Source organism: Ips typographus, linkage group LG11, assembly GCF_016097725.1.
Source record: "Ips typographus isolate SLU linkage group LG11, UJ_Ityp_2.0, whole genome shotgun sequence".
NCBI lineage: Eukaryota > Metazoa > Arthropoda > Insecta > Coleoptera > Curculionidae > Ips > Ips typographus.
In genome coordinates, this window is record NC_138432.1 from 4,025,748 (window position 1) to 4,031,876 (window position 6,129).

Sequence of the window (6,129 nt, forward strand, 5' to 3'; positions counted from 1 at the left end):
TTTTTGTTTTTTTTTTAAACACCTTCTATACTGTTGTGAACAGTCGGAAATATTTTTAAGAAGAAATGATTACTGTTAGTGTTTCTTTGACATTGTCGAAAAACCTGGCTCTAAGGAAAGCAGCCTTAAAAATTGTAATCTTCAAATACTGTCAAATACTCTCCTTTTCAAGTAGAAATTTTGAAGAGCAATTAAATTTTGACAGAAAATCGAGAATTGTATTAGGAAAGCAGAAACGCAAAGAGGTAAATTTCTGATACTGCAAACATCCACCAAATTGTCAAGAAAACTTAAAACACCGTCTGTGACTTCTGTGCTCCTGGTAGAAAATTAAATTGTGACAGAAAAATTGAGAATTGTATTAGGAGAGCAGAAACGCAAAGAGGTAAATTTCTGATACTGCAAATCATCCACCAAATTGTCAAGAAAACTTAAAACACCGTCTGTGACTTCTGTGCTCCTGGTAGAAAATTAAATTTTGACGGAAAATCGAGAATTGTATTAGGAGAGCAGAAACGCAAAGAGGTAAATTTCTGATCCACCAAATTGTCAAGAAAACTTAAAACACCGTCTGTGACTTCTGTGCTCCTGGTAGAAAATAATTTTGACAGAAAATTGAGAATTGTATTAGGAGAGCAGAAAACGCAAAGAGGTAATTTCTGATCCACCAAATTGTCAAGAAAACTTAAAACACCGTCTGTGACTTCTGTGCTCCTGGTAGAAAATTACATTTTGACAGAAAAATCGAGAATTGTATTAGGAGAGCAGAAACGCAAAGAGGAAAATTTCTGATACTGCAATCATCCACCAAATTGTCAAGAAACTTAAAACACCGTCTGTGACTTCTGTGCTCCTGGTAGAAAATTACATTTTGACAGAAAATTGAGAATTGTATTAGGAGAGCAGAAACGCAAAGAGGAAAATTTCTGATCCACCAAATTGTCAAGAAAACTTAAAACACCGTCTGTGACTTCTGTGCTCCTGGTAGAAAATTAAATTTTGACGGAAAATCGAGAATTGTATTAGGAGAGCAGAAACGCAAAGAGGTAAATTTCTGATCCACCAAATTGTCAAGAAAACTTAAAACACCGTCTGTGACTTCTGTGCTCCTGGTAGAAAATTAAATTTTGACAGAAAATTGAGAATTGTATTAGGAGAGCAGAAACGCAAAGAGGTAAATTTCTGATCCACCAAATTGTCAAGAAAACTTAAAACACCGTCTGTGACTTCTGTGCTCCTGGTAGAAAATTACATTTTGACAGAAAAATCGAGAATTGTATTAGGAGAGCAGAAACGCAAAGAGGAAATTTCTGATACTGCAATCATCCACCAAATTGTCAAGAAAACTTAAAACACCGTCTGTGACTTCTGTGCTCCTGGTAGAGAAATTAAATTTTGACAGAAAATTGAGAATTGTATTAGGAGAGCAGAAACGCAAAGAGGTAAATTTCTGATACTGCAATCATCCACCAAATTGTCAAGAAAACTTAAAACACCGTCTGTGACTTCTGTGCTCCTGGTAGAAAATTACATTTGACAGAAAAATCGAGAATTGTATTAGGAGAGCAGAAACGCAAAGAGGAAAATTTCTGATACTGCAATCATCCACCAAATTGTCAAGAAAACTTAAAACACCGTCTGTGACTTCTGTGCTCCTGGTAGAAAATTAAATTTTGACAGAAAATCGAGAATTGTATTAGGAGAGCAGAAACGCAAAGAGGTAAATTTCTGATACTGCAATCATCCACCAAATTGTCAAGAAAACTTAAAACACCGTCTGTGACTTCTGTGCTCCTGGTAGAAAATTAAATTTTGACAGAAAATCGAGAATTGTATTAGGAGAGCAGAAACGCAAAGAGGTAAATTTCTGATACTGCAATCATCCACCAAATTGTCAAGAAAACTTAAAACACCGTCTGTGACTTCTGTGCTCCTGGTAGAAAATTACATTTTGACAGAAAAATCGAGAATTGTATTAGGAGAGCAGAAACGCAAAGAGGAAAATTTCTGATACTGCATCATCCACCAAATTGTCAAGAAAACTTAAAACACCGTCTGTGACTTCTGTGCTCCTGTAGAAAATTACATTTTGACAGAAAATTGAGAATTGTATTAGGAGAGCAGAAACGCAAAGAGGAAAATTTCTGATACTGCAATCATCCACCAAATTGTCAAGAAAACTTAAAACACCGTCTGTGACTTCTGTGCTCCTGGTAGAAAATTAAATTTTGACAGAAAATTGAGAATTGTATTAGGAGAGCAGAAACGCAAAGAGGTAAATTTCTGATACTGCAATCATCCACCAAATTGTCAAGAAAACTTAAAACACCGTCTGTGACTTCTGTGCTCCTGGTAGAAAATTAAATTTTGACAGAAAATCGAGAATTGTATTAGGAGAGCAGAAACGCAAAGAGGTAAATTTCTGATACTGCAATCATCCACCAAATTGTCAAGAAAACTTAAAACACCGTCTGTGACTTCTGTGCTCCTGGTAGAAAATTAAATTTTGACAGAAAATCGAGAATTGTATTAGGAGAGCAGAAACGCAAAGAGGTAAATTTCTGATACTGCAATCATCCACCAAATTGTCAAGAAAAACTTAAAACACCGTCTGTGACTTCTGTGCTCCTGGTAGAAAATTACATTTTGACAGAAAATCGAGAATTGTATTAGGAGAGCAGAAACGCAAAGAGGTAAATTTCTGATACTGCAATCATCCACCAAATTGTCAAGAAAACTTAAAACACCGTCTGTGACTTCTGTGCTCCTGGTAGAAAATTACATTTTGGACAGAAAATCGAGAATTGTATTAGGAGAGCAGAAACGCAAAGAGGTAAATTTCTGATACTGCAATCATCCACCAAATTGTCAAGAAAACTTAAAACACCGTCTGTGACTTCTGTGCTCCTGGTAGAAAATTAAATTTTGACAGAAAATCGAGAATTGTATTAGGAGAGCAGAAACGCAAAGAGGTAAATTTCTGATACTGCAATCATCCACCAAATTGTCAAGAAAACTTAAAACACCGTCTGTGACTTCTGTGCTCCTGGTAGAAAATTAAATTTTGACAGAAAATTGAGAATTGTATTAGGAGAGCAGAAACGCAAAGAGGTAAATTTCTGATACTGCAATCATCCACCAAATTGTCAAGAAAACTTAAAACACCGTCTGTGACTTCTGTGCTCCTGGTAGAAAATTAAATTTTGACAGAAAATCGAGAATTGTATTAGGAGAGCAGAAACGCAAAGAGGTAAATTTCTGATACTGCAATCATCCACCAAATTGTCAAGAAAACTTAAAACACCGTCTGTGACTTCTGTGCTCCTGGTAGAAAATTACATTTTGACAGAAAATCGAGAATTGTATTAGGAGAGCAGAAACGCAAAGAGGTAAATTTCTGATACTGCAATCATCCACCAAATTGTCAAGAAAACTTAAAACACCGTCTGTGACTTCTGTGCTCCTGGTAGAAAATTACATTTTGACAGAAAATCGAGAATTGTATTAGGAGAGCAGAAACGCAAAGAGGTAAATTTCTGATACTGCAATCATCCACCAAATTGTCAAGAAAACTTAAAACACCGTCTGTGACTTCTGTGCTCCTGGTAGAAAATTAAATTTTGACAGAAAATCGAGAATTGTATTAGGAGAGCAGAAACGCAAAGAGGTAAATTTCTGATACTGCAATCATCCACCAAATTGTCAAGAAAACTTAAAACACCGTCTGTGACTTCTGTGCTCCTGGTAGAAAATTAAATTTTGACAGAAAATCGAGAATTGTATTAGGAGAGCAGAAACGCAAAGAGGTAAATTTCTGATACTGCAATCATCCACCAAATTGTCAAGAAAACTTAAAACACCGTCTGTGACTTCTGTGCTCCTGGTAGAAAATTACATTTTGACAGAAAATCGAGAATTGTATTAGGAGAGCAGAAACGCAAAGAGGTAAATTTCTGATACTGCAATCATCCACCAAATTGTCAAGAAAACTTAAAACACCGTCTGTGACTTCTGTGCTCCTGGTAGAAAATTACATTTTGACAGAAAATCGAGAATTGTATTAGGAGAGCAGAAACGCAAAGAGGTAAATTTCTGATACTGCAATCATCCACCAAATTGTCAAGAAAACTTAAAACACCGTCTGTGACTTCTGTGCTCCTGGTAGAAAATTAAATTTTGACAGAAAATCGAGAATTGTATTAGGAGAGCAGAAACGCAAAGAGGTAAATTTCTGATACTGCAATCATCCACCAAATTGTCAAGAAAACTTAAAACACCGTCTGTGACTTCTGTGCTCCTGGTAGAAAATTAAATTTTGACAGAAAATTGAGAATTGTATTAGGAGAGCAGAAACGCAAAGAGGTAAATTTCTGATACTGCAATCATCCACCAAATGTCAAGAAAACTTAAAACACCGTCTGTGACTTCTGTGCTCCTGGTAGAAAATTAAATTTTGACAGAAAATCGAGAATTGTATTAGGAGAGCAGAAACGCAAAGAGGTAAATTTCTGATACTGCAATCATCCACCAAATTGTCAAGAAAACTTAAAACACCGTCTGTGACTTCTGTGCTCCTGGTAGAAAATTAAATTTTGACAGAAAATCGAGAATTGTATTAGGAGAGCAGAAACGCAAAGAGGTAAATTTCTGATACTGCAATCATCCACCAAATTGTCAAGAAAACTTAAAACACCGTCTGTGACTTCTGTGCTCCTGGTAGAAAATTACATTTTGACAGAAAATCGAGAATTGTATTAGGAGAGCAGAAACGCAAAGAGGTAAATTTCTGATACTGCAATCATCCACCAAATTGTCAAGAAAACTTAAAACACCGTCTGTGACTTCTGTGCTCCTGGTAGAAAATTACATTTTGACAGAAAATCGAGAATTGTATTAGGAGAGCAGAAACGCAAAGAGGTAAATTTCTGATACTGCAATCATCCACCAAATTGTCAAGAAAACTTAAAACACCGTCTGTGACTTCTGTGCTCCTGGTAGAAAATTAAATTTTGACAGAAAATCGAGAATTGTATTAGGAGAGCAGAAACGCAAAGAGGTAAATTTCTGATACTGCAATCATCCACCAAATTGTCAAGAAAACTTAAAACACCGTCTGTGACTTCTGTGCTCCTGGTAGAAAATTAAATTTTGACAGAAAATTGAGAATTGTATTAGGAGAGCAGAAACGCAAAGAGGTAAATTTCTGATACTGCAATCATCCACCAAATTGTCAAGAAAACTTAAAACACCGTCTGTAACTTCTGTGCTCCTGGTAGAAAATTACATTTTGACAGAAAATCGAGAATTGTATTAGGAGAGCAGAAACGCAAAGAGGTAAATTTCTGATACTGCAATCATCCACCAAATTAGAGAGTTTATTATTGAGTTTTACAATAGTTATAGTGTTATGATGAAACCTCACGTTAATGAGATTTCAACATTTTTTTATCAGATAGCTCAAGGTCGTGGATTAATTGCATGAGTTCATAACTAGCTATAGATGAACACACTTGGATATACTGCAGGAAATCAAACGAACCATTTGTTGTATATGTACACGTGTATATTACAAGTTAAAAAACAAAACTACAATATTTACAACTTTACAAAAATTTACAAAATTTACAAAAGTTGCCGAGAAAACAAATTATCAAAAGAATTTAAATTAAAATAAAAGAAAACAAAATTGAAGTTAAATTTAAAACAAATGGAAAAGAAACAAGAAAAGTTTTCCCAGTGCCACACTGTCTCTTATTGCCCTTACCAGCTGTCAAAGACGATGTTTGGGTCCTGGAACCTCCAGTATCCTCTTCCCAGTCGTCAGTAGTGGCCACCGTTGATTTCCAGGTAGGAAATCGGGTCCAGAGACTGGTGACAGGTACCTAAGGCAGAAAACAGCAGAACACCAGGGAAAACGAACAAACAGCTTCAACACTTGTTCCGGCAACCAAAAAGGTGACCAGAGGTGATGACAAGTGTTGAAGTTGTTTAGAGCAAAATAATATAAACTAAAAAATAAATTAAACTAAACTGAATCAAGTGAGGAATTGTGGTGGTTCGATTCTGACCTTTTGAGACTCTGTGGCCGGTGGTCGGCTTTTCCAACACGTGGGTTGGTCCGGAAAACTC